Source organism: Xiphophorus couchianus, chromosome 7, assembly GCF_001444195.1.
Source record: "Xiphophorus couchianus chromosome 7, X_couchianus-1.0, whole genome shotgun sequence".
NCBI classification, from domain to species: domain Eukaryota; kingdom Metazoa; phylum Chordata; class Actinopteri; order Cyprinodontiformes; family Poeciliidae; genus Xiphophorus; species Xiphophorus couchianus.
The window spans coordinates 22383397-22408873 of NC_040234.1; the positions used below are offsets into that span (position 1 = coordinate 22383397).

Below are 25477 nucleotides of genomic sequence, written 5' to 3' on the forward strand. Positions count from 1 at the left end.
AAATGAATTCTCAAGTTTTGTGTTGAATTTACATCCATCCATCGTCTTACACTCTTATCCGTAGTGAGGTCACCAGGGGTGCTGGTGCCTATCTTCAGCGGTCGTTGATTTAACATTAGTGGCAATTATGTCAATTGATATGTTGAAATACAATCAGGATTTAATTAAAAAAAACAACACCAAGGTTTCCCCCATAGTATTATAAGACTGGCAGGCCACCAGGCATTACTTGACCCCACCAGAACAAACATTGTTTGTTTATTTTTGAATAAGGGTTTTTTATACACCAGTAAAAGTGACAGTAAAGACAGATTAAGATAGGTTTATAGCAGACACATTGAACTGGTCCCTGCACCTGCCCGTTAGCCTCACATGCTGTTATTTCCAACTTTAGATTTCTGTTTGTGCCCCTCCAAGTTTTTGTACCTTTTCACATTTATTAACACAAAAACACTGGTGGACTGCCTGGTGCCCCTACAACCGGGCTTAACAAGTTTTCAGGGCAAAACCCTGAACACTACTAATCTTGTGCTTTAAAGTAAACATAGTCTTAAAGGACCACTATTCAGTCAGTCTCTCATAGACCTTACATTTTCTGAGGATTAATCGCTTAAATTGTGTGAATAGAAGCAGCTGCCTTTTGAATTTGGCCAAAATAAAATATAGTTGATGTAGGAATGAAAGAGAAAGCACATAAATAAGCTAGTAGAGGCTAGCTTATTTATGCTATTTATGAAAGAGAAAGCACATAAATAAGCTAGTAGAAATTACATACAAAATAATGTGCAAGCACATGACTGCTAACGTAAATGGTGAATGATGGCAATTTTATACTTCATTTCAGATAAAATATGATCAATGTTGAGAACTTGGCTCAGAATGTTAGGTTGGTGAACTATAAAGATGAATTGATTTATATTAGCCTGAATGAACAGCCACAGAAAGAAAAGTAACTGCGCTTTCTAACTTCATCCTGTGCAATACTTTGTTACACTAAAGTAGCAAACTGATGTGTACATAAGTAGTTAACTGTGTTAAAGTTAACAGTGACATGCTGCAAACTACATGCAGTAGTTGAAGGTCGATTTATATCATCACGCATGAAATAGCAGAAACATGCAAGTAGAAACTGATCCCTGCCACCTCCACCCCTTCCTGTTCATAAACCTCTCCTACCTTTATTCATACATACAAAAAAAATGAAAAAAAGAGATATAATTTACAGCAGCGACACAGAAACTTCCCGGCATGCCTTTTAACTTGCCGTTTTTCACTCCCTTCGCAGCAGGATGTCCAGAGGAAATGCTTTATAAAGATCCTGCCGACATGAAGAGCCGCTTTGACTTACTGGTGCATTACTGTCTAAAAGCCAAAGTTATTTAGACCAATAAAAGGCTAATATATTGTTGGAGTGGAATTACAAAGAAGTTATCTCTGCCTTAATATCACCGCAACCCCCTGATGTTGTTTAGATCAATAAGGCCCATTAAAGTGCAGACCTCGAGCACAGATAAGTCTGCACAGTCATAGTAAAAAAAAAAAAATTGCTTACTCTCTCTCTCTATAATACGTAAATGCAGTTAAGATGTGGAACCTATATTCATTGACATTTAAAACGACCAACAATGACTTTAGATGCTGATCAGGAGAAATGAAGATGTTAAAACAAAAATTCAATTTAAATTTAATTTCCTATTAGGAAAAAAATTCCAAGAAATGAGTTAAAATATTAAATTCTATTTTCTGCCTCTTTTCAATAAAAGGGCAAAGGTTCAAATAATTTAATCAAACTGAACAAGGTTGAGGTTTTGAATGTAGTTTCCCCATTATGCTGTGCTCTTCTTACCATTGTCCACCAGGTGATGCACTAAATCATCCAGAAAGATGCTGTCCATCTGTCCTTTAGGACTGATGACCAACAGCACCTTAAGAGGACGCCTCAGAGCGGAGTGCGCGTGTGTGCAGCGGGTGTGTGTGCGTGTGTGAAGGCGTGTGTGAAGGCGTGTGGGTGTGTGCCGTCTGTGCGTGCATGCGTGTTTATGCACACATGACTTCGGGGAGTACAGACGAGACTCAAATTGCAGCATGCCGAGACATCAGAAGAAACCACAGGAAACAAGTTATGACGCTATCTCTATCAGCACACAAAATGACAAACAAGATTTTTTTTTGTTCCTTTTTAAAGTACAAAATGTCCCCTCAGGCGTAAACTCTGTCAATAGGAAGTTTACAGACATGGTGCATGTCAGGTGGCGGGGGGGCGGAGAGAGAGAACAAGCGTTCAACACACAAACAACATTTTAAAAAGAGAAAGGAAGAAGAGTCTTTTGCAAGCTTTCTCTTCCCTTGGCGTGTCTCTGTGGGGACCTCACAGACGATGGCTTTTTAGTCCATGGTGGACGTTTTTATGACACAACTTGAGCTGCTGAAGTCACTACACCTCATCACCATAAGAAAAGTAAATCAGTGTGCATAAAAAGGTGCCTGTGTTCACTGCAAAACAAAATTGAAGAGATCAACATGCAAGTACTTCCATTTGGAAATGATCGGGTCATTTCTAAATAAAATCAAGCTGCTGTCTTACAGAAATACTTAGACTTTATCACAATTATAACCACAAACCACAATGTTATTCAATAGGCCTTTTGTGTTGTATGCAACACAAAGTTGCACAGAATTGAAAAGAGGAAGCAAAACGATACATCATTTTCACAATTTTTATTTAAAAAAAATCTGCTTTTGTTTTTAGTAGAAATACACCAATCTGAAATTAATATCTGTATTGGTCCCGATATTGAAAAACTTCTGGATCAGGTATCATGACAATGTTCCTGATTCATTAGAGCAGATCTATTCAGTCTAATTCTATGTTTTATGCTCTGTAGCGACATCATGCTTTATTATTTATTTTATATTTTATTAACATTCCTAATTGCAATTTCTGAACCAATTGAAAGAAGATCTGTTTCAGTTTATTTTTTACATGTTTAACCAGGTTATTGTTTTAGTCAGTTTGAGTTTATTTATTTATTTTACATTTGCTGTTACACTCCTGATAAAACTGACTGAACTAATAAAAGTTGTTTTTACATGGTTGACAAAGATTGTGAAGCTAATGGCGTACTTAAATGTGTTGTACTGGTGGACAATTATCATATTTGTAATTCAGTACATTGTCTTTGTTTAAAAAATAGAAAAGCTTCGGCACTGTTTGTATCGGACCAGTATCAGTTGATACTCAACCTCAGATTTCGGTAGTGGAAAAATCGGAGCATTCCTAGTTTTTAGCTTCCAGGAGTCAATACTTATTTAAAAAATTATCTTTTGGGGTGTCTCTTTTTTCTCATTCTTATGTGTGTCAAATAAAGCCCAGTTCACTCTACACAATTTTAGAACCGTCAGCCAATTGTCGGCCGATTTTCAAAACCTGAAAGACCACACACTAGCCAACAAAAAATAGTAACAGTTTTCTTAAGTATTCATGTCCAGCAATTTTTCCTCTTCCCTGATGAGGCAAAGCATCCCCACAGCATGATTCTGCCACTCACTACAGCAGTTGTATTTATGCAAATCAAGATTTCTGAAGGCATCTGGACACAGTGGATTGTATTTAGTGACATCAAAGTAAGGTGAACAAATCAAAAATGTACACATCTTTCTAGTTTTTTTTTATGATTTTCCTTCCACTTCAAAATATGTGTTGCTTTGCATTGCAATATCACCTGTATTCAAAATAAGGCTCGAGGTTACACTGTAACACAATGTGAAAAAGTTCAAAGAGCATGAATGCTCGTGTAAGACACCTGAACTACTCGAACAAACAAAAAGTTCCTTTTTAAAAGAAAAGATCTTAGCATCACAGTTAACTGCAGGTGCTTTCATTTAATCCTTTTAGGATTTTGAAGCCCCATTGTGCAGAACTGTGGGCCTAGACAGAGAACAAAACATTCATTACTTTGACAGCTGGGCATAATAATAAATCGGAAAATGATCAAACATGATAATGTGATATTACCCAACAATAAATACGGCGCCAATGAAGCAGGAGGAGAACAACGTGGAGAAACGGGAGAGGGGAGGTAACAGAAAGAGCAAATCTTCGAGCGGCAAGTGTGAACATAAATAAAGTGTGCCACATCTTTTACCTTCTTCAATTATGTGCCTTTTGACATGCAAGCTGAGCGCGGTGTAATTAACATCTCAGGAGATAATGGGGTCGCCACTCACTGATCAATCTCGCACATATATTATCATCCTTTTACCAATTGGGCCGGCTGTTATTCTGGCAGGGAAATATTCCAACCTCTTTTTATTATTATTATTTTTCCCTTTTGGATGGATTGGGAAGGAGGAGGGGGGTGATTTAATAAAAACCCTGGTAATAGGCCTAATAACTCATCCAATTGAGCTCATCTTCCATAATGTGATATTACAATTAGGCTAAGACCCAACTTCCAAGGAGCATTGTCTGTAACAATAAAAAGTAAATCTACCTCGATTTATGAAGGAGCTGATGTGTTTGCCATAATCAATAACAGGCTGCATCACAAGACAAGAGAGGAAACTACTGAATATGTTCGCAGCTGTGTTTCAGAGACCTGGTTTTAGAGCTAAATTTGCTGCACTGAATTAACAATTTCAGCCATATGAAGTGAAAATGAGTCAAAAATGAATTCTGAAGAACTGATCAGGAGAAATATGGATTTATGGATAAAAATTTATCTATTAAAAAAGTCATTGATGGGTTAGAAAAATTCCCAAAAAAATCCAACAATAAATAGCGCCATGCATAGCATTTCAGTCCAACTCTGTTAGATTAAAATAAACATTTAACTAGCTAACATATGGATAATTGTATTTTTGTTTTAAACACCATGTAAGCTAGGCTGTTGCCAGCTTTGCCAAGTCCACTCATTATAGGGCTGGTAGCTTGTTTCTACCGCAAGATCTGGCAACACTGGTTGTTGCTTGCTTGAATATTTGCCCTACTTGGCGTTCAGCATGTTCCATTCTGTTTCAGGTTGAATGTGCTGAAAACATTTGTCTTGCATGGACTTTCTAAAATGTCTTTCAGCTTGTATGTTTATCCCAACTCTAGCTCAGGAGAGTGATGCAATTTCTCATTTATTGAGTTGGCAGAACGCATGTTTCATGCAAAGCTCTTGCTCTGTCAACATGAAAGCCACAGGATAAGCATGATAGAGCACAAAAGGAAGACTGAACAGTGCTTTTATATATAAGCTAGGTTGTAGCTAATCATGTACATTGTTTTATGGCATACATACACTTAGTGGTTACTAGTAGGCCTGTCGCGATAAACAATAAACCAATTAATCGCAGGATAAATTAAAATTATCGACCTCATTTTAATTATCGGCTTTATCGTCTCTTCCGGACGATAAAACTTTTTCTCTTTCTGTTGATGACACTGAATGAAAAAAGGCTCAACTCCGGTGCTCTCCACTGACCCTCCCTTCCTCATTTCCTTAGTGTAAAGCCCAGTGCACACTACACAATCTTAGAGCTATCGGCTGATTGTCGGCCCATTTTCAAAACCTGAGACCACAAACTAGCCGACAGAAATCCTAGGAATAACGGTTCGATCGGGTTCAATCCTGCCCTGTGGTGTCCAACAATGGGCACAAAATAATGGCTACAAGTCCAGTTAACTAATTTTAAAACCAGGCATTAATCAATGCTTTACTACAATCTACCTGCAATGCATGTGGCTAGTGTCAGTCCTGACTGAATGAAAATCATTATAACCTATTTACGTCACATTAACGAAGAACAGCTGAAAAGTTACTGGGTTTATCAACTGCGGTAGCAATTTCGCTCCAACTCCTCCCCTTGTCATTTTATTCTTTGCACAAAATGTTGGATAAACATTAATGTTGTTTCCTCATATCATCTCCAATGTCCTTAGGGTTGCACCGTGTCAGCTGTTTGGGATTTCCCTCTGTAATTTCCCCTCAGAACGCATGGAGGGGATTCCGGGCTTTCTGACTGGCTACCTGTCACATTCAACAGGCTGCCTTAACCTCCCAGTCAGGGAAAACCCCTGATTTAGAGCGGCCACGATGATCTACCTTAACACACCACACACTACAGAATGATCGGTTATGAATTAGAACGCCCAACGTTCTAAGATTGTCCTAAAGGGAAAATCGGGGCAAAAAATCCCGAAAAGGATCCCGTGTCCTGTCTTGTCTCAGATAGGCTGTGGTGTTTTAGGGTATTCTTACAACTGTTAGTCCGGTAGACTCTGTTCGATTGGTGATCAAAATTTTCGGCTGTTGCAGTACGCTTTCACACTGCACTGTGTCAAATAATCCAAACAAATTGAAATAAATGCCCCCCTGCCCCACCTTTTTGTTAGCGCTGCACCAAGAAGTAGTGAAAGCAGCAACACAAAAACCTCAGAAGTTACTGAGCACAACTTCCTTCTTCACAAAATGTATGCAAAAATCGGGTGGCGTCAGATTTTAGCAGTTGTAAGAATTCTCATTTGTCAATAGTAAAAGACAATGAACCATGCCAGCGTTAGACTTTCACGTTTGTTTTGGTTATATTTACCCAGAATGCCCTGCCATGTTTGCTTCTTGCTTTTGGAGCGGTTTGCTTGCAATCACATATGAATTTGAACCGCAGCAAAGTTCACGTTAATCGAACAAAGACTGAGGTTATTAGACGGGCCATGCATACATGACTAAACAATTGAGAGAAGCAGCAAAAAGGTTTACAGATTCCCTAAATGTACACATAATTTCACAGATAGAAGCTGACTGAAACCGCAATGGGGAGTAGTCATACTTCCTCTTTAAGTGACTTACAAACTGATAATATTAAATGTTATCGCTACTAGATGTGTTAATAGCAGTGTCTTTACAGATCATCGAAGGTTTTAAATCGGCAAACTTTGCAAATAATCAGCCATTATTTTCTTATACTTCCTGCAGATTTCCTCATAGAAATCTATTTATGCTCAAGCAAAAAAAAGGCAAGCTAAATAATTTTACCACTGTGACTCTTTGAAACTTTATTTTTGCTTAGTTCATGGAAAGTTAAAGGAATCAAGAACCGCCGGTTTACTGCAACCAGCCATATCAACGGACAGTCTGTAATATAACACACTGCCTGTGAAGTTTAATATTTCTAAAAACAATAAAAAAAGAAATAAATAAATAAAAGGCACAGGGACTGTTATAGGTTGTACTTTGAGTGTGTTATTAACTCAACTCTGGGTGAACACGTGGGGGTTATTTTACAATTTAGACTTTTAACAGATGTGCACTTTATGTGGCATGTTCTCTCCAGAGTTTAGATGCCACTATCTTTATGGGGGAGGGAGCTATAAGACAGGTCATAAAAGTTGCCTTTGAAACTTTGGGCAGATTAGTGCAGACGTGACAGCGAGCGAGCAGAGATCAAAACAGCTCACCTTTTCAGCACCCTTCCATGCTTACTGTGGCATTTGACATCCCGGCAGGTAAAAGTCAGGAAAAGCAGGATGCAAACAAGTAAAAAGATGTTTCTAATGCATGTTGAGTTTTGTCTTGAAAAATGAAGTCTTTGGTCATAAAAAGATGTTGGGTCCGTTAGATATCTAAATAAATAAATTAACATCGAGGAGGATAACTGTGATCATGGGACTGGAGGCTTTTCGGTCATGGGAGCCCAAAACCTGTAAATATTTTCTTGCAAATGTTGCCACTACAACTTTAGGTTCCGAGACTTGGGGGACTTCAAGTATTTGGGGATTTCAGCTGTTGCCAGGTGCTTGTGGTTCCTAACCCCTGTGAATACAGGGGGCACACTATGATTATATTTAATTATATTTTTGAAAAAAATATATTTCCTGATTCTCTCATAGGACTAGATGGATAAAAATAGTAACAATCCTCACAATTCCCAATACCATAACTCTTTCCCCTCGATATTGATAAATGACACAATAATTTCCCATCCTTACTCCAAAACACCTTGTTTTATTTCAAAATTAGTAAAAACTACCACAGCCACTGTTCTCTTAGAACCACCAGGTTAACACTTTATTTAAGCTAAGGATTAGAAATTTTCCACAAATCTCTGGTGGATGCTTCTCTAATTGTGACTGAACTGAAATCCCAAAGGAGACTGCAAAGGTTGAGATGGCATCTTCACTTGCAGTATTTTGACTTATTGAGGTTGTGTAACAACTAAAGACAATCTGAGGGATTCACACTATTTTCTCAGTGACCTGTGTTGACTTTGGTACCACCTCCTGGGCCAGGCAGGAAGACCCACTGAGTGAAGTCTCTGGTCACCCAGAGCGCAGCCTCTTACACAATGCCGGCCGACAAGCCCAGCTTTCTCTCCAATAACTCATTTCCCATTCTCCATCAAACCTGGGGATTGTAGTGGAAGGGTGGAGACGAGAAAGATGGGAGGAGGAGGTGAGTGAGTGTATGTGAGTGGTAAAGGAGGTGGGGGAAGGGTGGTGGGAGGCACATCCTGCGTGAAACCGCATCCTGAACAAGCATCGCTGCATCTCACTGTAAATAAATACTCTCTCCTCCATGTAGCTTCCGTCAACTGTCACCGCCTTGGTTCCCAATCACCTTCAAGTCCAAACAGGAAAGTGCAGGGAGGCAAGGAAGATGGCAGATATGGGCTTTAATTTGCTTCTCGCTGCACTTTAGCCCCCTGTTGCACACTACTTCCTATACTCTCCCCGCTCCGACCAGCTGCCCCGGCTTCGCTCCAGACCCCGAGTCCTTCCTGTCACCTTTCATTACCACATTATCCTGGAGGACGCTCCCCGTGTAGTCGGGAAATCACCATTTGGCGGCAGCCTCCCCCCTCCGCCCTCTCCCTAAATCTCCTTGGTTATGTTGCATTGTGTGAAACGTTAAAGGCCATGCAAGACATCTCAACAACAGTTCAAAGGAGGACTGTTGCCTTGTTACCTGCTAATCCCCTTGCATATTATAACAGGAGATGCGGGCGAACAGAGCATGGTGAAAATAATAACCAGAAAAAATTGATTTGTGTTACAACACTAGATCGGTGTGAGAGCATCTGTTATTACATTTGCTATGAAAATAAACCAACTGGATTATAATAATAAAAAAAAGACACAAGCAGAAAGAGAAAAAGTTAAATTCACTGCTGCATTAAAGTGCGCCCCGCTGCACTTTTTTCTCAAGGTGTGCCGGAGGATGGCCCATGATCTGCATTGTGTTATTCCACTTGAATAAGTTGAGATGAAAATTGCGTGCAGCTGCTGACTGCAGCACAACAGGCCTAAACCATCTCAAAGTAAGCACTCTGTCTAGAGAACACCACATGACACATTCATACTTATTTTTAGGTTATTGTATGTCTGCAAAGACAAAATAGTTGTTCAAATTCAAACATGCAGGTACAGACAGAAGCTATAACTAGATGGCCAACTTCTTTAATACTAATTGGAAATTTTGCTGGACAATGAATTGTCTCAGAAGTTTTTGAGATTAACGATAATGTTGTTGTTTTTGTCACCATATTCAAGTAATGTAATGGTAATGGCAGAATAATGTAAATACACCTTCTCAAAGATCAATAAACTTTCGTTACTAACAAACATTTAAAAGGATCGAAGACTATAAATGTTGGCCTAAAAATGTTGCAAAAATAACTGTTTTTGATACGAAAAACTCATAATTACTTCAAAAATGTAAATTGTTTGTTATATTTTTCAGCCATGAAGGTCGCCATTTCTTCACCGATGGGTTGATGACTCATTTTGGTCCATTCTGTACTGGAGTCTACAGAGTAAACACAGGAAGGCTAACTTTACCGGATTAGTTGTTTATCTTACCGCGTTTGTCTGGTGTAATTTTAGATAATGCCACACTGTGTCGCAATCGGCAGTGATAAAAAAATAAATTAAAATAAAAATTGAGACGAATCTGGATAATTTCCCACATGAAAGAAAGGAGAACGCAGTGCGAGAGCCGGAGTGGAACACAACGAAGGACCTATTCTGTACCCTGGACATTTCTCCACAACACTTTGAGCCATTTATATCAGCAAAACTAAAGAAGGCTCTAACAGGTGATCATTACCTTGACGAGCTAAAAATAAATGCAGTGCTGAGACAGGCAGAGCTGGATGCTATTTGAGATGCTAACAGGAGCTATACGGCCTGAGGTACCGACATCACCGATCCAACCGGACCCAAGTTTATGGTCGCTGTTACCACCACACCAGACTCTACACAGCACAGCTCAATTCTGATTGATACTTCTTAAAGGCAATTTTATTTAGAGACTTCATAACTGATTTTATTTATGATTTCAGTTGTGTGTGGTTTTTATTTCCTTCTTATTTACTGTTTTTGATTGTTGCATTTTATTTTGGATATAAAAAATGTCTTCTAGTTCAAATGTGGGGTTTTTGTACAAAATTTGTTTATTAGTCTCTGAGAGGTTGAACTTTGTCATTATGTTAGTTGAAAACGGTCTCAAAATGACAATATTATTGTTTATCACAATCATTTGTGGGACAATCTATCATCCAGCAAAATCTGTTATAGAGACAAGTGTAGCTGCAGTAATAAAATCAACATTTATTTGAGTTTATTAATTGATTTTTATAATGGGAAAATTAGCAAAAGTTCTATAAAAAAGGATGACAATTTAACATATTGTCATTTATTAAACATTTCTTGTCATGATGAGAATTTTGATTTATTGCAGTCGCTATAAATTTTATACACATTTATACATTTTATACACAGACATTTTATAGCACAATCGATGCTGAAAGTAACAATGTGTTGATATATAGCATTCTAAAAATGCTGTATATCAAATACGACTTAAAATAAATTTTACTTCCTAATTTAACACCTTGAAATTGGGCCTCTCTCTCTTTAGAGAAACTCTTGCCTTTTCTGAAACTCTACCTTCAGTAAGTCACTATAATATGGCTCCTTTATTAACTCTTTAACAATGTTTTTACCAGCGTTACTCTTAGAAGTAGCTCCTATAATGAGCTCAGCAGACAGCAGTTCCACCAGGTGTTTGCTAATTGCTGCTGGCTAGTCTGAAGGAGCTGAGGGGGGGAGTCACAGGGAAGCTCTGTGAGAAGGAAACTTGGAAACTGCCACTCAGAGGTGGAGCTTTGTCACTGAAGGCGCAGCTAGGTCCATTCAAGTGTTTTCCACAGCAGAGTGTGGCAAAAGGATTTCACCCACATGTATGAGAGAATCAAGGTAATACTTCAGGTATCTTTTACACGAGGGAATAGCATGATAGAACGCTCAAAAAGGTTGATTTTTACATAATCCTGCCTCTTTAAGTTCATAATGCCCACTCCTATTTTGAATTGTATCTTGGAATCTGGAACGTTCCGCTTTGCTTGCTACTTATCTGAACTTAGATTAATGGGATGGCAAATGAAGTGTATAATGCCTCTGTTAACAGGATTTTAGCAGAGTCCTGTTCACAGAGGCTAGCAGTGAGCAGTGTTGTCTTCAAGGCATCTTATTCAATGCCCGAGGAAAAAGCTCACTAGCCTGACTTGCTGCTTTATAGGGCAGCAGCTCACTGAGCACATCTCAGTGTGCCTTCGGGTGTGTCTGTGCGTTTGTGTGTGTTTATGTTTTATCCTCAGGACCCCCAAATTGTTGTTCATTTCCTGTACAAAGACAAAATAAGAACATAAAGGCCAAAATGTACTCTTCCTCTGGCCTTCACCCACATCACACCACTTTTCCACCCAAGTGGCTAACCAAAGATAATTACACAATTAAAACAATTTTCCCCATCTATCTGTCAGCGTGATCTAATTCCCCCCAGCGCCCACATTCGAATGACGCTGATGGAGTTTCTCCATTCCTTCCCAAACAAATCCTTTTCTCTCATTTGATCACAAAATGCACTAAAGCACAGAGAGGTGCAATGGTTCGTTTGTTTATGGAGACGTTGGGGAATTAAAGTTAGGAATTTATTAAAAGGCGTATTGCAGTGGGAAACTGCAAAGTTCAGTTGGATTGTTGGTTCAAATTAAACGTCAGCTGCGGGGAAAAAAAGAAGTGACGACCCTCAAATTATCCTGATACAACCATCTTTTTCACCCATTTCTGACAAAAATCCAGCCTCATATAGGCTAAATGGGGCTAAAAGTGCTTAAACTGTCAAGAAAAGTTGCTCAAATTAGCCCGTTCTGTCCAGTTGCTGATCAGACAAAAGGATTTTGCCTGTTAGACAAACCAACACAGGGCGTGAGGAGAAAAGGGAGGATTTAAACAAACCTTGACCTGGATATCCTGCACCTCTGTCCCCCATGTGTGGACAAGGAACACAGATTTAGAACCACTCCCACACAAGTTCAAGGGAAATGCTTGCGTCTCTCACTCTTTTGTCTCGACAAAAACGACAGCTTATGATTATGAGTCGACCTGATGAGTGGAAACGCATATCCAATAGATATGAGTCTGCCTGTAGAATGGGGTTTTGGTATTCAACCGCGAGCCAGTGCCCCATCAGCAGAGACAGAGAGGAGAATGCTACTGCCTTTTACGGCCAGCGGATCTCGGACTCAGGCCGTTGGCCACAGAGCCCACAAATGAGGCGTTGAGTGTAGTAGCAGCGTGGCAGAGCAGAGGGAGCACAGAGTGGTGACCTTTTTCTAATCTGCGCTTGAGTCAGCTTCCCTTCCCTCCTATCATGAATGCTGGCACTCCTACAGAGGCAAGAATGCACACCACAACAAGCTGCACCAGCTTACTACTGTCTCCACTGGAACAGCTGCTGAATGGAGCGGTGTTTCAGAGAGGAGGAGGGCTGCTGAAAGATGACTCCTGATTTCCACATAAGAGTTTATGATGTTAAATTCAAATTCAAAAATGCTTCATTGATAACATTTAATTTCTGAAGGGAAATTAAATGTTGTTGCAGCTCATATCAATTCAACGGTGGCGACTGTGGTACGAGTTCGCCCCGCAATTGGCTAGTTGCTGGTTCAATCCTTCCTCTGTTGTTGTGTCCTTGGGCAAGGGTGCATGTGTGAATGGGTGAATGACTGTGTGTGTGTGTATATTTTATATATATATATATATATATATATATATATATATATATATATATATATATATACTGCCTGGCCAAAAAAAAAGTTGCCACCTCGATTTAACTGAGCAAATAGATGCAAGCCTCCTATTGGATAAGTACTGCATAGGCGATTATCTTTCAGCTGGCAACAAGTTATTTAACCCCAGCTGATGCAATGAGTAACTCCTCATTTCTTAAACAACCATGGCAAAAGACACATCCTGTGGTCGTGGAAAAGACGTTAGTCTGTTTAAGAAGGGTCAAATCATTGGCATGCATCAAGCAGAGAAAACATCTAGGGAGATTGCAGAAACTACTAGAATTGGGTTAAGAACTGTCCAACGCATCATTAAAAACTGGAAGGATGGTGGGGAACCATCGTCTTCCAGGAAGAAATGTGGTCGGAAAAAAATCCTGAATGATCGTGATCGGCGATTACTTAAACGTTTGGTCAAATCAAATCGAAGAAAAACAGCAGCAGAACTCAGAAGTATGTTTAATTGTGAACGCAAAAGCATTTCCACACGCACAATGCGAAGGGAACTCAAGGGGTTGGGATTGAACAGCTGTGTAGCCGTAAGAAAACCTCTAATCAGTAAGGCTAACCAGAAAAAAAGGCTTCAGTTTGCTAGGGAGCATAACGATTGGACTCTGGAGGAATGGAAGAGGGTCATGTGGTCTGATGAGTCCAGATTTACCCTGTTCCAGAGTGATGGGCGCATCAGGATAAGAAGAGAGGCAGGTGAAGTGATGCACCCATCATGCCTAGTGCCTATTGTACAAGTCTGTGGTGGCAGTGCTATGATCTGGGGTTGCTGCAGTTGGTCAGGTCTAGGTTCAGCAACATTGTGTGCCCAAAGAATGAGGTCAGCTGACTACCTGAATATACTGAATGACCAGGTTATTCCATCAATGGATTTTGTCTTCCCAAATGGAACGGGCATATTCCAAAATGACAATGCCAGGATTCATCGGGCTCACATTGTGAAAGAGTGGTTCAGGGAGCATGAGACATCTTTTTCACACATGGATTGATCACCACAGAGTCCAGACCTTAACCCCATTGAGAATCTTTGGGATGTGCTGGAGAAGGCTTGCGCAGTGGTCAGACTCTCCCATCATCAATACAAGATCTTGGTGAAAGATTAATGCAACACTGGATGGAAATAAATCTTGTGACACTGCAGAAGCTTATTGAAACAATGCCACAGCGAATGCGGGGTGTAATCAAAGCTAAAGGCGGTCCAACAAAATATTAGAGAGTGGGACCATTTTTTGGTGGCGACTTTTTTTTTTGGCCAGGTAGTGTATATCTATATATATATATATATATATATATATATATATATATGTATATATATAAATAGATAGAATGGCAGCCAGTGCAGTTAGCGAGAGGTTGAGCTGAGCCAGGTGAGGCTCAGCTCACTGCTGCCTCACCGGCTTCGCTTCCGAGCATTTGAGTGGGAAAATGTGAAATTTCAGCGATTTTGAAGAAAAAATAATAAAAATTGGATAAGCTGAATAAGAACTTTACAGTACAAACCACTGGGTGAAAATAGCAATATAAATTGTTGTACCATTATATTTTTCCATTATGGCAGGTGAGGCTATATATATATATATATATATATATATATATATATATATATATATATATATCTCAGAGGTCGCGTTAACGGAATATTTTCCGTGTTTGACCAGTTATCTTTGTAAATGACAAGAAAATTTTAAGCCCGTTGGTCATTTGACAGATTATAATTCACATCCCTGACTGATGCACATGTGCACACATTATAGACTTTACACAAAGAGTTAATCATAAATGCAACTAAAATCAATTAATAAAAAAAAATCCTTTCTGAATATCATCTCATGGACTCTGAACTAAATGTGTCTTTCTGACCGGGAGCTGACAGCGTGTTGAGAGTTATGGACCGGACGCTTTGGAGCGTCTGGTTCAGAGGCGCATTCCAAACCTTTGGTTGAAATGGTGCGTTTAATTCCAGGAAAGTTAGAAGATTAAGAGCACAGAATAGAGAAAACTAAAGAGTTTTCAATGTTGTGTTAATCCATGCTGTCGCAGATTCGATTCCCGGCCTTGTGACCTTTGCTGCATGTCTTCCCCCTTCTCTCATTACCCACTTTCCTGTCAATTCACTATCAAATAAAGACCACTAGAGCCAATAAAACCTTTTTAAAAAATAAGGCAACATGTACTAAAGTCTCTGTCATCTAAGATGAACTCAGACTCAGACTCCATGGTGTGTAAATGAATTGTTCATTCCCAGTCAAAGCAGACTGGGGGTCTGACTAGAGCAACACAGTTAGAGAACACAACCTGACACAGAGATTTGAAAACGGAGTGATGCCAGCGGCCTGCTGGGACGATTTCATCACTGCACTTGACCCCCCCTGCTGCTGGGCATGGCAGAAAATGGGGATGTGAGGCAGTGGAGATATACTCCTTTTCACAGTCGGAGATTTAATTGCACACAGATTCCATTACCTCTGCACAAATGTCACATTCTCTTCTGATCAGGGGGCACAGAAGCCACTGGCAGCACTGCTGGCAAACAGTCAGGCTATAGAGCAGAAAGGGCTCAGCCAATCATGGCTCTCTGTTCCAACAGAGGTGAGCAGAGGGACAGCTTTGGTAATGTACAGCAAATATATTTATAAGAGATAAAGAAGAGTCAAAGTCTCAAAACAGCTGATGGGCAATACCTTCTATAAATGAAGTAATATTAATATCTTAAATTTCTTAATCTGGCATAAAAATAGCTGATCAAGGCAGACAGTGATAAACCACTGTACATAACCAAAGAAAGCTTAGTGGATGAAGTGATACATACATTACTTGAGTTGAGTAGATTGGCGCTCCATTACTCCTATCACTGTTCAGCTCACAGTCTTCAGGGGCGGGGCCACGGAGGTTTCGCAGAGGACACATACACCGAAAGAGAGAGAGATAGTGAGAGAGAAAGAGAAGAAACGGGAAAGATACAACAATTACAAACAGGAAGTGAAGGGTGGGGAAAGCCCCTACTCTGGTCCACCGAGCCCACATGTACAGAAACATCAAAAGCGTACAAAAGTAAACGTGATCTTCGTCACCCACAAGAGTTTAATATGTTATGACACACTGATTCCTTTGGAATCTTCTGGCCTACATGCATGTAAAGTTATCTTGTTTTTAATATTTAAAACATGTAGTCACCAGAGGAAAAAAAAAATAGTAGTGTGGCTTCTGTCAAAACTTTGTTAGAATATGTGAAAAATACCACCAAACAACTCTAAAGAGCTATTTTCAATCTAAGTTTTGTGCATTCTAATAATATTATAATCAGAAAAAAATGAGATTTTTGGATTCTGGACTCTTAAGTGTTAGAGTAAGAGTCTCTTTAGCTATTTATTCATTTAATATTAAACAGCCTATATTTTTATGTATTTACAGATTGTTCTTTAGGTTGTTTTTTTGCGCAGTAGTGGGGAAAGTGATGAAAGTTGTGACAGTTAAGCACAGAAATGGAAATACTTGAAATTTTAAAAAAATACATTTATGAGAAAATACTTTTAAAATATTAATAATCAGGATTTCCTGATTTTTCTCTTACTCTCGGGAAAACACAGAATGAATCATATTGAAAACGGCACAACATTCAGTTGGAGTTGAGAAAAATTTTAAATTAAAGTTAACACAAGTTAGCTTTATTACAGGACAGAGCTTCAAAATTAATTAATATTTTAGTATGGTAGTATACTCTCTAAATGAAAGATGATGAATAAGCCCGCCTTTATTTTGAGTACAGTTATTTACAAAGGTGAATAAAGGTCATATTAACGTTTTTACTAGAATTAGTTTATATAATGAGCTCAACAGATGCACAGTTCCATCAGGTGTTTGCTAATTGCTGCTGGCTATTACTACTCCTAGCCAGCAGGAATTATCAGGAGAGGCTGCTCTGTGAGGTGGAAGCTCTGAAACTGAGGTTCTGAGAAGGAGCTTCATCCCTGAAAGTGGAACGAGGTTTACCCAAGCGTTTTCCATCACTGAATGGTTGCCACAGGAGATTCACGGATTTCTCAAACCTTTAATCTCAAATCAAGGCAACACTCCAGGTATTGTTTTGATCAAGGAATAGCATTATAACATGACGTAAAACTCAAAAAAGTCAATTTTACATAATACTGTCCCTTTAAAATAAAAGGAAATCTTGAATTTAAAACTGTATTTTTAGTCTAGTTTCCAGTGCAAATATCTTAGTACACTTGAAATACAATAAAACTAAGTTAAAAGTAGCTTTTGGAAAAATATAGGAGCTTATTTTAAGTCAGTAATTCTATAACATTGATGAAAAAGTACTAGTTCTACTGGCAAATTATTTCACTTGTAACCTGGAAAAAATGGCTTGTTTTAGTGAAATAATCTGACAGTGAAACTAGTACTTACCCTAATGGGTCGGCAAACAAAATTATCACAACGTTTTGGAAACAGGCTTAACAAATAGCCTCCAAATTAATAACAAACCCCATATTTTAATATGTGACATGGCATCTCCTTACAGAAAAGAGCAATGCACCTTGTTATGAAATGTCTAAGACAAGCCAGACAAACAAGCTTGTGAGAAAGCTCAAAAGCAGTCATCTGTGGCCTGGTAAACAAGCGGAAAGATGTTAATGATTTTCTTATACAATTCACATCATGCAAAAGAGGAGGAGGAATGGATGTGTTCTGGTTTTGTCCTTGTCCCAGGAGAAATGTGTGGCTTGTTGCCCCTCTGAGATATGTGCATACAACTTTGGCGTTTAATGTGGTTGTGTTTGGAACAGAGCAGCACGACAATTCAGCTCCCAGTTAATTGGGCTGTATAATAAAAAAAGTGTCAAAAAACAAAATCTATAACTCCACTTCAAAGTTAGGCAGAGCAGCTTCGCGGGCCAGACAAAACAAACCACAGCCAGGACGTCCCAACTCCTCATAACTCAAAGGGGGTGAAATTCAGCTAAACCCCATTAGCATAGTCGTTGCTTTAACAGCCTGTCCGCATTCCTGGGCCCTCTGTTGGCCTCAGATCAGACCCTTCTGATTACTCACTGTTGCCTGCCCAAAAATATGCTGATCCGAACAGAGAGCCTCTCTCAACACAGATTTATTTTGTCAAAGCAGCAACAGAAAGGCATCTGCTGCACAACTCAAATGTTTTACTAAGGGGATATCAAGGGGCAACGTGGGCTTTAATGTTAACTCTGGAGTTTGGAACTTAATTGCAGATTAACAAGCGCTTGAACGTGGAAAAGTGGCTCATCTGGTGCTATTTGTCAATAAAAACACTGCATAAAACCTAAAATGCTACCTTCAACAGTAAAGTACACCCATTTTGTGGCCCTTTCTTGGCATGTTAGCTGCTCGGCGCTCGCTCATTCCTACTCTGGGTAACATGTGTTTGTAATTTTGCTCTCTCACTTAAATTAAAAAAAGTGGCTTTTGCGGAGGAACTCTTCATCCAGTAACTTTACGACTCATGTTAACTGCAGCTCATTTGTGAGTTCTGAAATAAACGAGGGGATCCAGTAATATCCAGCTTCGGGTCGGTGTCCCCAAAGGTGCAAATGATGGTGTCGGAAAAAAGCAAATAAGCGCGGTTCACCTGCTGCGTCTCATATCTGCAAATGGAAATAACTGTTGCAAATCAACAACTCTCCTCCCAGTCAGGCTGTTAAAACTAACTGAATGTCAAATATGAACAAGGATGGGGATTAAAATGTTCCACAAACCTCAGGGGCTGACAAGCATAGCAACAACAGTATTTCAATGGATACTTCAAAGGTATAGGGCTGCACAGTGGAACAGCGGGTAGCACTGTTGCCTTGGAGCAAAAAGGTCCTTGGTTCGATTTCTGGCCCACGTTCTTGGAGTGCATGGAGTTTGCATGTTCTCCCTATACATGCATGGGTTCTCTCCGGGTACTCCAGCTTCTTCCCACAGTCCAAAAACATGACTGTCAGGTTAATTGATCTCTCTAAATTCTCCTTAGGTATGAGTGTGTGTGGTTGTTTGTCCTGTCTGTCTCTGTGTTGTCCTGCGATTGACTGGTGACCTGTCCAGGGTGACCCTGCCTCTCGCCTGAAATGTCTCTCTGGAGATAGGCACCAGCACCCCTCCAGACCCCACTAGGGTCAAGGGTGTAAGAAAATGGATGGATGAATGGAGGTCAAAGGTTAACTTGATTAAAAATTATTTAACATAAGTTGTAAATTTTGAAACTTTTATTTGATTACATCTGAAAAAAAACATCTGAATAGGACACCTTTTTATACAAACAAAATAACAATAATAAAACAATAACAACACTACTCAGCATTTTGAAGATATAACCTGTTTCAACCTTCAGAAGGGCAGTATTATGTGATTTCCAGGCAAATTTTATAGCTCAATCAAGTAACCATGTTACCCTCGGTTGTTCTAAAAATGCTGTTTATATGTCAAATATGACTTAAAACTAATTTTACTTTGTTAATTAAAACATTGAAATTGGGCATCTGTCTCTTTTTAAAACTCCTGCTCTTTCTGAAAGTCTGCCATCAGTAAGTAATCATAAATTGGCTCCTTATTAACCCTTTGATAATGTTTTTACCAGTGTTTCACTGAGAAGTAGTTCCTATAATGAGCTCAGCAGATGCATAGTTCCAATATGTTTGCTAATTGCTGCTGGCTAGTCTAAAGGAGCTAAGTGGGGAACTCCTGGAGGAAGGCTGCTCCAAAGCTTGGGAAGCTTCCAGGAGGAAGAACTGTGCCTAAAAGGGTGGGGCTAGGTTCACATAGGTGTTTTAAACAGCTGAGTGGTTGCCACAGGACACTAAAGGATTTCTCAAACATGCATGAAAAAAAAAATCAAGGCAACACTCAAGATATATTTTTGATGAGGGAATAACATTATAACATAAATCATGTATAGTGTCAAGGTTTGGGAATACTTTGCCCTAGCAGGACCATCATAGAATCAATCAATCTTACATGAATTCTACTATTAGGGGTGCCAGAGGAAAACGTGAGACAAAATGGGACCTTGTAACACACAGTCTGAATCGCAGCAATTGCCTTGAGAATGACTCCAGTGCATCAAAGAATGGGTGTATTAAGAAATGGAAAGTTTTAGGCTGAGTCAAAGCCCAGATCTTAATCTTACCGAAGTGCTGGGCAGCAACATGAAAAACAGGCTGTAAATGCAAGAAAGCTCAAACATTTCACAGCTGAAAGCAAGGAATGGTCCAAAGCTTCCTGAGACAGATGTTGGAAACAGGTACAATTATCCCAGTAGCTGTTAGGGGGTAGAAAGCCTTAGTTTAGTACTAGGCATTTCTGCTGAATCGCAGCGATTGCCTTGAGTTCTTTTAACTCAAAATAATGTTTTTTAAAGAGGGGCGTTACATTAAGACACTGCTGGAGTTAGTCCAGTAATCTAGCTCAGCAGAGAGAGTGTCCACAGCACACGATATTGTCACTGTATCCAATCAATGGCTTGACCCTCCAAGTCCCACTGCTTCTAGTACCTCATCTAATAAGAGCCTATCTTTGGGAACATCCCCCAGTTGACCCATGCTGCTAGGGGAATATTACAAGAAAGTGGTCTTTCAGGACTGACCGCCCACTTGACCCAGCAGACTAAAGACGTGGAGGAGATCCACATGATTTAAACTCCTCCCTAAGACGTGCTGACAAGGTTACAGGGTCATTGCAGACATTAACAGGTCAGTGTGTGGCCCACTTGGGAACAATTACTCCCAGTCACAGCTAAGTGGACACTTGATTGAATACGACGGAGGCAGGACACACTTCCCACAGATAACAATCCCTGAAGCCATTTAGGATAAAAAGCTCTTGTGATCCAGCCTTTATGAGCAAAATTCATCTTCCATTTTCCTTTTTAAAAGAATGCAAGAGTGTGATAAAGTGGCACTCTTTTGGGAGAGATGAGTTGCTCAAACCATTTACCCTTTTCTGGTTATGACAGAGAAACGATTACAAGGTGACTGGGACAAAAAGCACTAAACAATGCAATTTTCATTTTTCATTAATGGAGAAAACAGACATGGTTTATCTCACATTTTTGACCTGCACAAGAATCATCTTTTCACCATTAGCTAAACTAGAGCCAATGTAAAGTGGAGCTGCAACTCATGTCATTTTCATCCACCACATATTTTATCAATACTATTATATCGCAACTATTAATGCAATTTCACTCATCATTCGCAAGTTTTTGTACACACATGCAATTTTCACCTGTCATCGTAACTTTTCCACTAATCTGACCAATGACATAGTGGTAGGATATAGAATTTTATCACAATACTTTATAGTACTATTCTGATAGCAATAACAATTATAATAACAAAAAGTGTTTATTACTTAATTTTTAGGTAACTGCATGGCACAGCATTCACAGTGCCAGAAACATTGCTGAGCTTGAAAAACAATCCTATTTGAAATGAGCTTCTTCATAAACAAAGACGTGTGATTTATATACCTAAACTGCACATAGAAACTTCATGTAATCATATTTTTGAACTTACTGATATTTAATGATGCTCTCCTAGGGAAATAATGTGAGAAAATAGTAAAATTAACATTTTAGTCAGTTTTTTTTTTACATTAACTGAAATTTATTGTTATGACAATAAATCAAAATTTTTGTCAACAACTGTCAACAATTATTGCGGCTTTCCCGCAAATTACTTGAGTTTTCTGTACCTATGAATATTTTGCAAATTGGCTGAATTCTGACCACAAAACTATTAATGCAAATTCCCTCATTCTTTGCAAATTTTGTTGCAATTTTCACCAGTCATTGCACCTTTTTTGTTTTGCAAATTTAACCAATCGCATTACCTTTTCTGTATTTCCATCTTTTCTGACCAGCCACTGCAACTTCAGTTGAATTTTGATCAGTGTCCTCCTCCCTTCTAATTTAATTTCCTATTTCACAATGTCTCTTGAAAGCGTGTGTGAAGCTAAATGGCAATATTTGCCTAATTTTCCGTCTTTTCTGACCAATCAGTGAAACTCGGCTAAATTTTGATCACGCAACTGTTAATGCAAATTCACTCATTATTCGCAAGTTTTGTGCGGAGTTGGAATTTTCACCAATCACCACAACTTTTCTGCTGATCTAACCAATCGCCTTGGCATCTTTTCTGACCAATCACTGCAACTCAGCTGGATTTTAGCCAATCTCTTCATCTCTCTTGTAATTTAGTCTCTACTAGTTACCATTTAGCATGTGTGACGCTAAATGGTAACATTTGCCTTATTTTTAGTTGTTTTGTTATTTTTTGCAAAAACCATGGCATGGGTATAACTTCCTGAAGGACTGGTGTGGACTTGCCCCCACCAACTTTGGCCTGACAGGCACAGTCCCCACCAATATTTTGCACACCTATTGTCCTTTATGTGCCTGCATCTATTTGTGGACAGTAACTCGGCAGCAACTGTGCGCTCTGTTGAAAGCATTTACAGCCATTGCATCACTGTTTTTTTAGAATTCCTTTGTATAACGTAAATGGCAGGTCCTCTCAATGATATACATTAGTGGATTAGACATCACGTGACTTAATGTGCACCACTGCTGTGCATTGAGTTGAGAATATCAGTGGTTGAGAAAATGACACAATCACAATTGCAAAGAGTCTGAAAAAGGGAAGCAATAAAAAAGAGTCACAATGTTTTGCCATTATTGATCAATGGTACAACAGCAAGACAAAAAGGTCCAAGGGAATCACATTTCACTGGTCAGTAAAGCTTTAATTTGAAAAAAAATACTAAGAAAGTGGGGAATAGGTTAGCTATGCTATTGCTTGACTTTGACAACCTTAATATATGTAACTTTGCTGCGCAATTTGGTGTGTTTCAGTTCAGTTAACACAAAAATAAAGCGACCCACACATCTACTTTCTGATAGATAATCAGTAGAGCAGGTGTTTAAGTTAGCTAATCAATAACCATCACTGTTCAAGCTATTACTTCTTAATGATCACAAAATAAATGTCAAGCCTGAAAATTCAAAAATTATAAAACTGTAATGGACTGAATGTTCTGTTTGGTGTTTTTACGTACGTTTTTGAGTGGGAAATGTTTTTCTGTTTTTGATATTAATTCCTAATGCACTTGGGCATAATCTTTACTCTGTCGGCTGTTTGTTGGTTGCCATGGCAACGGGTCTGCATGTGATGATAAGCTGACATATACCGAAGGGAAAAAAAGAACACAACTGGTTATAAATTATTCTTCACCTGTTTTTCTATGTTTTTTCCTCTGGACTAATTGCATCTTTTGTTTGTAGAACTTGCCGATATTCAAAGGAATCATGAAATAGGATGAAATATTTTATAAAGTTTATTCAATTTTAAACCATGGAGTAGCAACTAGGTAAAATTTAATTATTGGCCAATATAAAAGATTAATTCACTTAGTCCTGTCTTGCATCTTGACAGAACTGACAGAAAAAAACTGTTTATAGATCTGTATCCAAAGAGATAAAGATATTTTACATGTCCAAACATCGGACGTTTTTTCAGCTTTAATATAAGCCACATTTTATAGAAATTGGAAGAGAAATATAGGGGCTACAACCACTTTTCGTGACACATTCCTGCTCACCCTGCATTGGAACACTATGGGTTTGTGGACATGACTAAATCCTTAGTAATGGATGTCACAAGCTGTAGCGGCTCAGGGGTGATGTCCAATCTAGTACATAATATACTAGATTGGATGGTCACTCGGCTCCTTAATTGCCACAACCAGACAAATAAATCCCACTGAAAATCTAGACAAAAGCAGAGACAGAGATGTGACTTTGAAATTAATTACACTAGCAGTTACCACTGATGTTCGTACACATAATGCACTTTTCAGCAGTGTAGCAGGGACAGCTACAGAACCTCAGGTGAGGCAGAAAAAGATATCTTATTGTATAATTTTACAGTTAAAAATATGTTTACTGTATTAAAAACATCATATCTCATCTGCGACATGTAATTCAGCAGGGCACAGCTTTATGCCAGCCAATTCAGTGACAGCTGTGGAGTGAGACTCACAAATGAAAAACAAAGTTTGCACTGAATGATTCATTTGACCTATAGCAGAAGTTGATTATTCTGTATTTTGAATTCTGGTTGACATTTTGATTGTTACTGAATCTAATGTTGATGTTTGATGAGCACTTGATAAAAATCAGGCAATAAAATGAAACTATATTATTGTGATAATTCTTCACAAAAAGTATTACTGAATTTTGTAACGGTTTACAACTGTAGGCAAGCATTGAGCAAATATACATACTCATTCCATAAAATAAATATGACTGAGAAGTTATTTTTTAGTAATTCCATCACCAAGTGAAAGACATTATACAGATTAATTGGATGACGGATATTTTAGAATCTTTAAATCCATTATGATGTTTAATACCTGCTAAAAGGTTACTTTCAAATAGTACTTTTAGTGTGTTTTCACCTGATAGTGCAGTAGACTCTGTTTGATTAGGGACCAAATTGCAACATTTGTTAGATTTTCAGCTGCTGTGGTTCGCATTCACATTGCTCTGTGTTAACGATCCAAACTAACAGAAAAACCTGTTCCCCAAGTCGCCTGTGGGGGCACTGCACCAAGAACTACTGAAGGAATCGACACAAAACCTCTGAAGAAGACCAGAGCAACTTCCTTCTTCACAAAATGTAAACAAAAATTGAGCGGTGTCAGATTTTAGAGTTTGTAGGATTTCTCCTTTGAAATACATTACTAGTTTGGACATCGCCTATTAGCCACTAACGCTAGCAACGCTCCTGCAGGTGCCATTACTACACGGTGAGTCTGTCTGCATTGGAATGAGCATTGCTGCTCATTCCAATGCAGACTGAGCAGGAATCTGTCACAAAAATGATCGTAGAGCCCATATTTCTTATGTCTTAAATTAAAGCTGAAGAAATTGCTGATGTTCTGATATGTAAAATATGCATTCTCCCTTAATATAAATCTGTAAACAGCTTGGTTTCTGTCAAGATGCAAGAGAGGACTAAGCAAATTGCTCTTTTATATTGGTTAATAATTTAATATTACATAACTGCCGCTGTTAAAATTGTGACTGTTTTTGGAATGGTCTCCAGTCCAGTTGCATTCACACTGCCTTCCAACTGTTTCAAAGTTCACTTCAGCCGGACCGAGTGTTACTAGCCTCTTGAGGCTGTGCAGGCTCCTTGTTTTTTTCTGTTATGCAGGATCAACTGTGCGGGCACACCTTTCTGCAGGAGAGCAGCCACCCCATTGGATCAGCAAAGCCAATCAGACGCTGATGAGGCCCACCTGCACTCATCAGTGCAGGTGGGCCTGCACTGCA

General features: G+C 39.0%; 1 protein-coding gene across 6 annotated transcripts in view; it reads right to left on the reverse strand.

Moving 5' to 3' along the window:
- Positions 1-25477, reverse strand: part of foxp1b (forkhead box P1b) — a 297917-nt gene that overhangs the window by 241817 nt on the left and 30623 nt on the right. For 5 of the 6 annotated variants that reach the window (XM_028022520.1, XM_028022525.1, XM_028022522.1 and 2 more), the window contains exon 2: positions 15935-15992. The exons of the other annotated variant lie outside the window; for it this stretch is intronic. The gene's annotated coding sequence lies outside the window, so the exon portion shown is untranslated. The remainder of the gene's footprint in view (positions 1-15934; positions 15993-25477) is intronic. 6 annotated transcript variants of the gene reach the window in all.